Source organism: Pleurodeles waltl, chromosome 9, assembly GCF_031143425.1.
Source record: "Pleurodeles waltl isolate 20211129_DDA chromosome 9, aPleWal1.hap1.20221129, whole genome shotgun sequence".
NCBI classification, from domain to species: Eukaryota; Metazoa; Chordata; class Amphibia; order Caudata; family Salamandridae; genus Pleurodeles; species Pleurodeles waltl.
This window is the reverse complement of record NC_090448.1, coordinates 618,610,701-618,622,520: the sequence shown is the minus strand read 5'-3', so window position 1 is coordinate 618,622,520 and position 11,820 is coordinate 618,610,701. Positions and strand designations below refer to the sequence as shown.

Below are 11,820 nucleotides of genomic sequence, written 5' to 3'. Positions count from 1 at the left end.
AGCAGAAAGGGAATACTTATGGAAATGTTTTTTTAATGTTTTGTGTAATTATAGGGAAAACAATCGCTGCAGGCTTGGGCATTCTGAGCTACAACTTTTTTTAAATCTGACTTGTATTAAACGAATTCCAGCATCCTTAAGCAACATATCTTAACTGCATTTTGGTGTTTATTTGGCACTAGATAGCGCAATTACGTTTACGGGCGTTCTTTCATAGGAAGAGCAACGCTGAGGATTTAAGCATTTTGTGGGAAGGGTGATGGTGTGGCCGTACTTACAAGGAATAAAGTATCTTCTAATACATTAGAAGGCTATTGCATGTCACCTTGAGTTATGTGAACTTATAATGGAACAGCATCTGCTTTCTTGTTTTACATGATCAAGGATCTCCTTGGTGACTTGAAATATCCATATAATGTACGACAATGGAGTAGTCTTTCGTTCACCTGTAATTAAGAAATAATGTATCTGCTCAACTAAGTTATTGCAGTTGAATTCTGACCTCTCAATATGGTGCGAGCAGCCAAGGTGAAAGGCATGCCATCGGGAACATAATTCGGCAGAAGTTTAAAAAAGGAAAACAGGAACTGGCAGTCTTCTGATCTTTTTTTGAATAACAATGTGACCAGTGGAAAGGTATTTATGGCACCGTGTTTTTCCATGGTATAGAATGACCAGAACAATCAGATCTCTGCATGTATCCACACAATCTGAGTCATAACATTCTTAATCTGATTTGAATTAGAATTTTATTTTTGCAAACACGTTTGCAGTGCAGGTGATGCTTTATCCATGTCTGTAATATACACAAGTGCAAGATACCAGTGATGCAAGTGGTTTGTGGGAGGGGTGATGGTTTGAAGATGTATTATAAGGAATAACAACCTTTCTAATACATTAGAAGGATATTGCAATTCACCTCATTCTTCAGCCTCCTTTCTCTGTCCATTGTAATCCGCAGTGAGACGATACTCATGTGTGGAAGGGGGTACTTTATCCCCTACAGTAGTTCGAGGAATGTACGAGACATATTTGTCACTCTTTAGGATTTGTGTATTTCACAACTCAGAAAAGACCTGTTTTCTCCTGACCTGGCTTAATCAGGGAGCCTAGTCAGATCTCCAGAGAAGCCTCCTTGCTGTGCCCAAATAATGGGATAGCCTTACAGTGATCGAGAAGTCAGACTACCTTAGAAGTTATTTAATCTGCAGCTCTAACTTTATTCTAGAATCTCCAGTTTTGAATAGGCTAGCTTCTGCTTTTTCTGCGAAGTGCTTTTTTTTGTAACTCGGTCCGATAAAAAATGGACTGATGCATTTTTGTTAAACCTTAGTTTTTGTGTGAAGTTTACGTTTAGATTTGAAGCTGACTTGTGTAGGGAGCCCAATTTGTTTACTTCGATGTACACCTTATTATGAACAATGTTAAGTTTTCTGTCACCCTCTTGCCTTCTTCTAGGAACATGTCTGGTAACGGTATTACAGAACGTACCTTCATTTGCATCAAGCCAGATGGCGTTCAACGGTGCCTGGTAGGAGAGATAATCAAGCGCTTTGATCAGAAGGGATACTGAATGGTGGCAATGAAGTTTATGCAGGTGAGAGTAGTCTTTGGTTTGCGTTTTGTGTACACAATTGATAGGGTCTAAGCATACACCGTAATTGGGTAATGATATACTGTGATATTGGGTGTGAACTGCTGTACTCAGATCACTGGCATGACCAGGGTTGAGTTCTCATCACCCAGGTAACAATACTTTCTTTGCCACTTGCAGGCTTCCGATGAACTTCTGAAGGAACACTACATTGACCTGAAGGATCGCCCTTTCTACTCCGGTTTGGTTTAATATATGGGCTCTGGCCCTGTTGTTCCTATGGTGAGTGTAGAATGGTCTATGATGTGTATATCCCTACTACTCTGAAGTTATGGAGTTACTCTTCCATTTAAAGTTTTTTTTTAAATGGCATTTGTGTGCTGACCTAGAATTCCAATTTCCTCATACCAATAAAGATTCTTGAGTTAGCTCCAGCCAGCTTCCTAGAATGTGGAATGAAAAGACCAAAGTATGTCCTAAAAGATCCGTGTTTTATACCCTGAGGTAAACCAGGCCCTAGTTTCTGGGAACTACCTGGTGTAAATCCTCTTGGATGAGCCTGCCTCGGTTTTCAGTGCACAATAGTCTTGCAGCTGAACCAGTATGAACTCCTTTTTACTTGTACATCATGTTGTCCTAGCCCTTTGTTTCCTCCCTAGCTCTCTATAAATTGGTAATTAACATTGGTAACCTCTTTCTAGTTCATAGTCAATATTGTAGCCAGATTTCTCCTCTAGAATATTCCCTAGCACCATACTGGGTCCAGAGACTTTTTTTAAGCAATGCTCCCGGAGTACAAGTAGGTGGCATTATATGGCTTCATGGTGACTTCATACAGTGTTGTGGAGCTTCACATAAGCCCCACCCCTGCTTGCTGACATCATTTCTTGATCTTTTTCGATTCCCTCACATATAACATTTGAAGGAAAAAATATATTTACAGGTGATGGTGCGACTACTTAACTTGGGACCTTAAGGTGATCAGCAGACACCTCAGTAGAGGTGGGTGGACAGTGAGGAATCTGCATTTAGACTATTCACCAAGTAGCACCATTGTCTGGATATTTCAAACTGAAGATTCCTCATCTTAGGAATGGATGGGACCACCCAATGGTGGAGGGTCCTCTTACATGTTGAGAACCAAATAGGCTAAAGTCCCTCCTGTCAGATAGGTCTCAAGGTGAATTTCATGAATGTGTAGGAAAGTGCCACTGTTGGCATGGCTACTCCCCACTTTTCGCCTGGTGTTGATGCCAACTTTTATTGACGGTGTGCTAGGATCCTGCTAACCAGGTCCCAGCACCAGTGTTCTTTCCCAAAATCTGTACCTTTGTTTTCAGAATTGGCACACCCTTTGCACACAGGTATTCCCTTTGTAAAATGTATACCTGGTACAAAAGGGCTCCCTCACCAAGCACATGCACACTCCCTTTGCAGCTTGTGTATGCTGGTGGGGAGAAACAGGCAAGGCAGTTGACATGACCACCATTTCAGGGTGCCATGCCCACAAGCTACTGCCTGTGGCAAAAGGTAAGACACCCCTACAGCCCTAAGGCAGGGTGCACTATACCACAGGTGAGGGCATAGCTGCAGGAACCATATGCCCCTACAGTGTCTAAGTTAATTCTTGGACACTGTAAGTGCAGTGTGGCCATATTGAGTACACGGTCTGGGAGTTTGTCATTATGAACTCCACAGCTCCAAAATGGTTTCACTGAATGCTGAGCAGTTTGGTATCCAACTTAGCACAGTGAACTCCCACTGATGACAGTGGAGTTTATTGAAAAAAATGCACCAGCGGCATTTTAGAGATGCCCCCTGTATGTTAGCCAAACTACTAAAGCTGGACTGACTGGTCTTTGCCAGCCTGTTGCTTTCAGACATGTTTCTGACCACATGGGGTGGGAGCCTTTGTGCTCTCAGTGGTCAGAAACAAAGCCTGTCCTCGATGGAGGTGCTTGACACTTTCCCCTGCTGGAGCCGTACCAGCTGTTGGTGAGCCTCAAAGGCTCAAGCCTTGGGTTATAGTGCCCCAGGGAAACTCCAACTGGTGGAGTTGCCACCCCCTGGACAAAGCCCCACTTTTGGCAGCAAGTCTGGGAAAATTAGGGAACACCCAGAGAACCGACCATCCCATCCAGGAGCACCCCAAAGGTGTCCAGAGATGAGGTGACACCCCCCTTTGCAGAATCAATACCCTGTGTGACTCCTGGTTGGAGACTGCACTCATTGTCTACAGCTGGCATCTCCCTTTGGTATTAAGGTACTGATAGGTGGCTGAATACCAAAAAGATGCTTGTCTTGCCACTTCAGATGTATAGCCTCCTGGCACAATGTACTACACCACCATACATATTGCTGTACCACTTTAGTCATGTTGCTTGTTAAGATATGTGCCAGCCTTCCCTTAGTGGTTGGTAGTAAGGCTTTCAAGGCCAAACTGTTTTCCTGTCGCTCAGATTGGTGTATCTCTGCGTCTTAAGAGAAGAAAACTCAGCTGGTTTGTACAGTCTAAGCAAAGGTCTGCTGAACATGACTTGAACCAAGTGGCCATGACAGTAAGGGCATCATTAAATAGTAGCAGTGGCTCACATTTAGTTTGCCTTGTATTTTAGCAAGTCCAGTTGACTTTGGCTTCCAGAGTAGGCAACTGTAAATCTAGGTGTTATCCTGCTCTGTGCACTTTTTTCTGTTGGACCAGATAGTGAGACAAGCTCTGAGGTATCTAGGCCTTTGGCATTTTGCAAGTCAAAATACAGCCCTCCTTTATAAAGAAGGGTAGACCAGGTTTTCCCCCTCCTTGTTAGTGTTAAGCCATTGGCTATGATCCTGGAACACGTTTGAGCCAAAGTTGACTTCTGTTGTCTGACAGAGCTGGTTTGAAGGAAGAAGCTGAAAGTCTGGCCGCTTAACCACAGGGTGTGCTTTAGTTATTTAATACTGCAGGGCTGGTGTGATCAGGTATTTATTCTCACTGCCTACTTGAAGGTAGCAACTTTTGCCGTGTCAGTGATGGCTTGGGGAATTTGGGGCCTGCAAGGATTGACAGAACATCAGATTGTTTACGTGATATTGCAGTCTCTTGCCAGATTAAGTGGAGGTATAGAGGCCTGCTTGACTTTCTTGTGCTTATGGTATGTTTTCAACCTACCAGCAGATTTTGAGTGTGACTACCTTTGTGCGGGGCCTAAGACGTGACTGCAATCAAGAGCAGAACCTCTATCAAATGCAGCCTCTTGAGCCTGGCGACTTAAAGCTTTGCCTATTGATCCTAGATTGTCTTTGGGTGCGTAAGGTTGCACTTAATGCCTGAGTTTATGTAGCGCAAGGACCAGAGGCACATGTCGTTTAGGTCCATGACACATTTGTCTCCAGCAGTTTGGGGCTCAGCTTGAATCCTGACTTTTTCTGGGGAAATTAGTTTCTTGGACCACTGTTTTTAGCCTGCTTGGGGTCTGTCAAAGATGTGGGTGGAAGTGGAGCTCTGGATCAGTCTAGGGGCACAGGAACCTAGAAATAGTTGTTGGTGCACATTGGATAGTGCTTGTGTGGCTCTTTCAAACTGCTGCAGAACCATATGGTGCCACCTACTCGCACATAAGCATTGCTGAAAGTCATTGGTTACATTACCTGTGGGCACACATCTATTGGTGTCGAAGCAATCTGTTGCAGTAGTTTGTATAGTCTACATGTTGAAAGTAGAATTATGCTTAGTTTGTGTAGGCACTGATGTTCAGGTCTTCAGGCATCTTACATGGTTACATTCAAGAACCCAAACTCTGTTAAGCTGATTCTTAAGTTTTATAACTTAAGTCCAGAAGGATTAAGTAAGCGGGCGTTTCAGTGATAAAGACCACCTAGCAAATAACCTGTTTATGCTCCCCTCCTTCCATATCGGCCTTATTGGTGGCTCTCTCAAAATAATCGCCTGGGGGATGTTTAATAGCTTACACTTGGGCAAACTATTCCAAAATCTTGTCCTTTTCGGTTTGGGTTCTGCCAGGGTCTGGGTACAGTGGAGCAGTGCTTTAACCTTTATTGGCAAGTATACTGTCGCCAGGTGCTGCTGCTGTTATGGATTTGTCAATAGCGTTTGACTATCAATCGACCTAAACTGTGGCAGTTGGATTTGTGGGTTGAAGCCGCATTAGTGAATTTTGTGTGTTAATCACACATAATTTAGTAGTGAGGGTTTGGTTCTACAGGAAAAATGTCTTGACTGTTAACCCCTTCCCTCCTCTTACCCCTAAGGGTACACCAAGGGTTTATTTCAGACCCCACCTGTCATATTAACAACCTGTGCCCCACCATAACCAAACTATCCAGTGATGGTCTTGGGGTCCCTATACTGGTACTGCTTTATGCAGGCAATGCAGTACTTGGGGCATAGACCCCAAGGAATTGCATACACTGGTCAGGGCTCAAAAAATCATGTTACTCGACCTAACAGTAATGTACTTGACCCGTAAACAGGTCTCCAATTGTGATCCCAGGCAAATAGTTTAGTCACCTTGTTCTTAATCTCATATGATAGCACCTATGTGAGCTCAGCATTTCTGCAGTACAAAAACAATCTAGTCTTTAAGTAGACTAAAGCTTTCTGCATGTATCACAAGAATCTAGCCCATATACCCATGAGGTCTAGCCCACATAACCTAGGACTTTAGTTTACTAACAACATTCCCATCAGGGCAGTAGTGTTTCTGTTTTTAATAAATATATTACTAAACCATGATGTGGTAACATACTGTCATCTACACACGCTCATTCCAAGAAATATCCAATAACCTCTCTGCTAATTACTGAAAACTATAGTGTATTAATCTCTGAAAATTCTGTTTCAGAAAACATCCTTTGCACCTCAACATGTAAAGTATTCTGATTCATTTTCATCCTACTGAAATATTTTTCATCGCACAAAACAAAGGACTTCCAAACTACTGAAATATACTTACACATTTAAATGTGTTCGGAAAAACCTGACATCCTATATCCTTATATTTTTACATTTTAAGCAGGCGGTCCCACAGTTCACCTCAAAGTCCTGGAACTCTGCAGTCAGAAGGAAAATAAATTGTAAGAAAAACTGACTTTTGACCTCTCTGTGAACACAGAGCAAATTTGACATAACACTATTTAAAGGCATCTTTTATAGCCCCTCCACTTTTCAACTGAACACAACACCTGTTCAGTGGCAACTTGCCAAAAGGGATGAGAATAGCTCGACCTGATCAAAAAAGATGAGTGGTCAAGTGGATTTTTCGAGCTCTGCTGGTTGAATCATTTAACTCTTAAGGGGGGCGTACTTGACCTGGTCACCAGCTTTGGGGAGTCTTACATTATGGCATGTGGGCCAGACCAGAAAACTTTGCAGATTAATGGTGAAGGGGCACTCATTTGGCACGGTGTATGACTTTAGCTACCTGGGTGTTGTTAACAATGCCAGTTTTGGGAACAGCAGATGGGCGTCTCGTCATTTTAATGGTATCGCGCTTCCAGTGTGCATTTGGTGCTGTAGCCTGGGTGAAATCCAGATTGTGTTGAATTAAGCAACTGGTTGGTCTCAAAGTAGCTGGAGAGTTGAACACATCCCTATTTTGGTTCAGGGTGGTGGATACTGCGTCGATGTTAATGAGCTTCCTTAGTACTTTGGTCTACTGGGGGTGCCAGACATCAGCATATCCCTGTGATGGGCTCTCAGAAGACTTTTAGCCATTTTGTTTCTTTAAAGCTATAAACCCTACTTTTGTATCACTATTAAACTATTTTAAAACCCTTGATTTTTAGCGAACTTTGGGATGCATCTCCAGTCTCTTAATGACATTTTGTGGCATTTGCTCCTTTCTAACTGCAACCGTAAGATGCAGGAACTTTAAGGGAGTTTAAGCCGTATATCTTTTCTTAGAAGTTAATCAATCAACATTAAAGTGCATCAAATCGTCTTGAGGTGCTGGAGATGTTGGCTGTTGCATGGTTTGTTCACTCAAATATCCAGGTCTTGAGTTATTTCCAGAATTGCTGGGGTGAGTGGGTGGTCCTGAGGTGCAGTGAAAGGCTGCTCAACGCCTTGGCAGCCAGGCGAGAAAGTGCCTCCTCTGTCGGTTGGCGGATCGGGGGGGTGTATTGGTGAGGAAGCAGAGGTCAGGAGTTTGCTGATGGATGCTGTTTCTTCATTGTGCAGGGCTTTGTGCGTGGGTCAGCATCTTTAACTGGTATCTCTTCTGGATCGGGAGTCAGTGTGGCTTCTTGAGGTGGGGTGTGATGTGGGTTCTTTTGATGAGGATGAGCTGCTGCTGACTTTCATAGGGTCACTGAATTTTTTTAATTCATCAAATAGTAATGCATTTTATATTTCATTTTTAATGTCTATTTTGCCTATGTAACTGTTAAGCTTTTTTTATGTATGTACCTTTTTTATAGCCTCGGTAAGTTGGACAAAGGAACTTGGCTTGACTACCAGCAGACTCTGGCCTTTCACATGACCAAATCTTAACTTGTCAACAGCCATCCATCTGGCCACAAAGAACAGACTAGGTCTTCCATGGCTGTTTACCATCTTGCACAGTGCAGTCTGTGCACGTTCCGCTAGAGAACAGTGTCTTTCCAGATGCATATCATGCTTGGAGACTTGTAGAGCAGCCACAGTCTACACCACAATTAATTTTGTAAAGATTTTTCTGGCAAGATGCATCATTGATCCTTTATTTGAATCACCACTAACTTTCTCCTTCAAGTTTGCCCTGGCAAGTTTTAATTCCCTTTTGGGAGGGAGGAGGGGGGTATGTGGGGGAGTGCTATCCGTACTCTAGTTGGGAGGGACAGCAAAAGAGCAAGTACAGGCATCAAAATCCTGTATTTATTTCTGCTCTGCCTACCTTTGTGTAGGCATAGGCTGCTCCGCAACTATTCAGCACATGGCAAACATGGGAACTGGGGCTCGGATTGACTGCACAGGTAAGATGGAGCCTCCATGCAAGCTGATCTGTTGTACTTGATACTTGCGCATACGGGGACATCTCTTCAGTCTCGCATTCAGTTGAGTAAAAGCAGCACCATGTATTAGAATCACCCTTATAATGTTTTGCAGTTCTAACAAACTTTAATGTTTCCCATGTGATTGCTTGGGTAGTTTAACTTGAGAATTCACTCCACGTGAATGCCATACATTTACTGGTAGAATATGTACAGTAGGAGCTCTGTGCAGTGGAATTCCAGTGGACAAACACGATGGGTCGTGTTTAATTGACCATGTGACAATTATTTTTTGCTTGAAGGTTACTACTTACTTTTTTCAGGTCTGGGAAGGATTTAATGTGGTGAAGACTGGCAGGGTAATGCTGGGAGAGACCAACCCTGTTGATTCCAGGCCTGGGACCATCCGGGGAGACTTCTGCGTCCATGTTGGCAGGTACGTGATGAAAATGGTGTGCATGTGGCCCAGGGAGGAACGTCTTTGCGGGCATCAAATGAGTCACTCACTTCCTGTGGATATGAACACATGATGAAAAGGTTTCCCTGAAGAGGGCTTCCCTCTGTATTTTTGTCATTGCTCTCATGTGATTAATTGCTGCTGTAAGAAAATGTGCAGTTCTGGTACAGAGGACTAATTAATGCATTTACTCCCCCCCCCCCCCCCCCCCCTTTCCGGGAAAAGTCTCCTTGGCCCCAGAGTGCACGGCCAGTAAAAAAAAAAACCACTCCAAACGAGAACACGATTGACTTAATACAAAGTGTGTAGTTTTAAAGAATTGCAGGTGAGACTGACGACGCAATGGAGACTTGCATTATTTGCGCTAGTGCTGCGTTTATGGGAGTGTTGGTTTTAGTCGATTGTAGTCTGTTAAAGGCAGCTTACTCGTGGACTTTTCTGGCAGTTGCTGGCTAGTGTGTTCTGATTCCAGATTGGTTGGCCTCCCTTAAACACCAACCCGCCTGCCCCCGGCCCCCACACAGCTTTTTTCCTTTTCAATTTTCCTTGTTGCAGAGGCATTTACTTTGATAATTCAGTGGCAGCCATCCTTTCAGACTCCTCGTAAGCAGATTGGAACAATGTGTACAGGGAACGGGGATCTGTTTTTATCTCCTGCTTTATGTAAAGTGTTTAGGCTTTGTCGACTTGCTTGTTTAACAAGCCTTTTCCCTCTAAGATAAGCATATTCCCGAAGCTGGATGGAGGAGACCCCGCCTTTAAAGCGGGGGCAAAGTAGATGAGGCTCCGTTAGAAATTCACTTGGCTCTTTTGCTAAGAGTAGCTTTTTTTTTCAACGTGAAAAAGATTTTGAGCTGAGGCCTGCCTCTGGTCTTCTGTTATCACTATCCAGTGCGCTGAGAGCAAGTTGCCCCCTCCACCCCCAGTGGTCCTTCTTGATAGATCTAACCACTGAGTGCCAGAAGGGAGGTAGACACCTGTTAGCAGTCTGCCAACAGCTCCATTTTCATAGAGATTGGACGACAGATTTAAGGTGTTGTAACAGAATTGCCAGTGTTTGTATGATCAGTTCCTTTGTAGTATTGTGTTGTGCATAGATTAAAGTACCTTTTTGTAAACTGAGTTGGAACAGTCGGTTCTAGAGCTGGTGATTGGGTTTTAAGCTCGTGCTTTTCAATTAGTCATGAGGGCTGTGATTATGTATCGCAGTCACTTGCTGAGGGCGTATTTGGCCCAGTTTGCAGAACCATAGCAGCGCGGACGGACTCCGGGACAACGTAGGCAAATTACCCCTGTTCCCATGGCAGAGGCCTTGCAGCCATGTTTGCCCCCCCCCGCCCTACTAGAACACTGCCTGATATGGAAATGACTGCCATGTGAGGCTGATTTGAAACCGGCTCGTTCAAATCGCATCTCAGTTAAGTGAACAATGAAAGCTTATCTATTTGTGGTGTGGTTTTTTCCATTCTTATTTCAACTCTTTCCCTAGTAGTCCAACCTTAAGCTTTTTGTGTGGGATGACGGTAAATTAATAAACGCTCATTAATCTCTTCTGCCTCCTAGTCCCTTTATTGCTAACTGTGGGCACGGACCTATCTTGTTCTGATGCAGGCAGGTTACTTGAACGAAACCATCCAAGATGTTAAAACTACTTGTATCGAAAGCAGTTTTTACCAAGCCCACATGTCTATCAATTTGCTGTTTTTTCCAGTATGTGTAGTCTTCAGGTTTCGCATATCTGCACTGTCCTCGGTTTTGTGAACCCTTCAAACTGTCGTAATGGTGTGCATCAAATGTAGGTGCTGCTCTTTGCACTCTAATGTCTGTTTCCTCCCATAGGAACATATGCCATGGCAGTGACTCTGTGGAAAGTGCCAAAAAGGAGATCAACTTGTGGTTCAAGCCAGAAGAGCTGATTTCTTACACTAGCTGTGCCAACGAATGGATCAACAAGGGGAACTGAGACAAAGGGTCCCATCATTGCCTCTTCGTTTAAAGATCATTCCCTTGGGGGAGCACCTTAAGCTTTTTATTGCCTTGTATTTCTCAGCTCGAAGCAATTTGTAATAAACACTTTGCCGGGCGTCTTTGCTTTTATGGGTGTTTTGTGACCTCGCATGTTCTTGTTTAGTTGGGTGCAATTAAACAGAAGTTTAAAAGGGTGATCAGTTATTTTTTAAAGTTCTTTATTGGTATTTCAATGTGTCAGCAATGGTAAGACTGACAACAGCATGTGCGCTACAAACCTTGCTACGTGGAAGGTCCTGTGTGGGGCCCCAACTGGTGCCGTCTCGCTTTATGTGGATGACGCCCTAGCGTACGAGAGACCACGCAACAGCTGCCTATTTATTTGGTTTCTTGGATCTCTGGAACCAAGACAAGTCTCCAACTGAACTAGGGCAACTCCTGTCTTTCCCCTGCGGAGGGTTTAACACATGGCTGCAGAAGACTTGGAGACTGACCGCCTAACTTGGCAATATGAGATGCTCTGCTACCGTGGGGGGGGGTGAATGGTCAGACCTTCTTGACAGGAACTATGGCAGGAGCCCGACGTCACTGCAGCTGTCCTGGAGCCTCTGGATGCAATAGCCCTTGTTCTTCCCCCTGCCTGCCCCCTTGCAATATATTTTAAAAATGCTGATACCACCACACCTTCTAGTACTTTGTAGCAGTGCCAGTGATGCGCACCAGGGTCTTTGGTGACCTAGAGACTAATTTTTGACCTAATCTGTTCAGGAGACCACAAAAGGAGACTTCACAACCAGTTATTAGAAAAAATAAACTGTATTGCATAAAA

The 11,820-nt window shown here is 43.8% G+C and overlaps 1 pseudogene; it reads left to right on the top strand.

Moving 5' to 3' along the window:
• Nucleotides 1-1,240: 1,240 nt before the first annotated feature.
• LOC138259742 (nucleoside diphosphate kinase B-like) lies at nucleotides 1,241-11,110 on the top strand (annotated as a pseudogene).
• The last annotated feature ends 710 nt before the right edge of the window (nucleotides 11,111-11,820 follow it).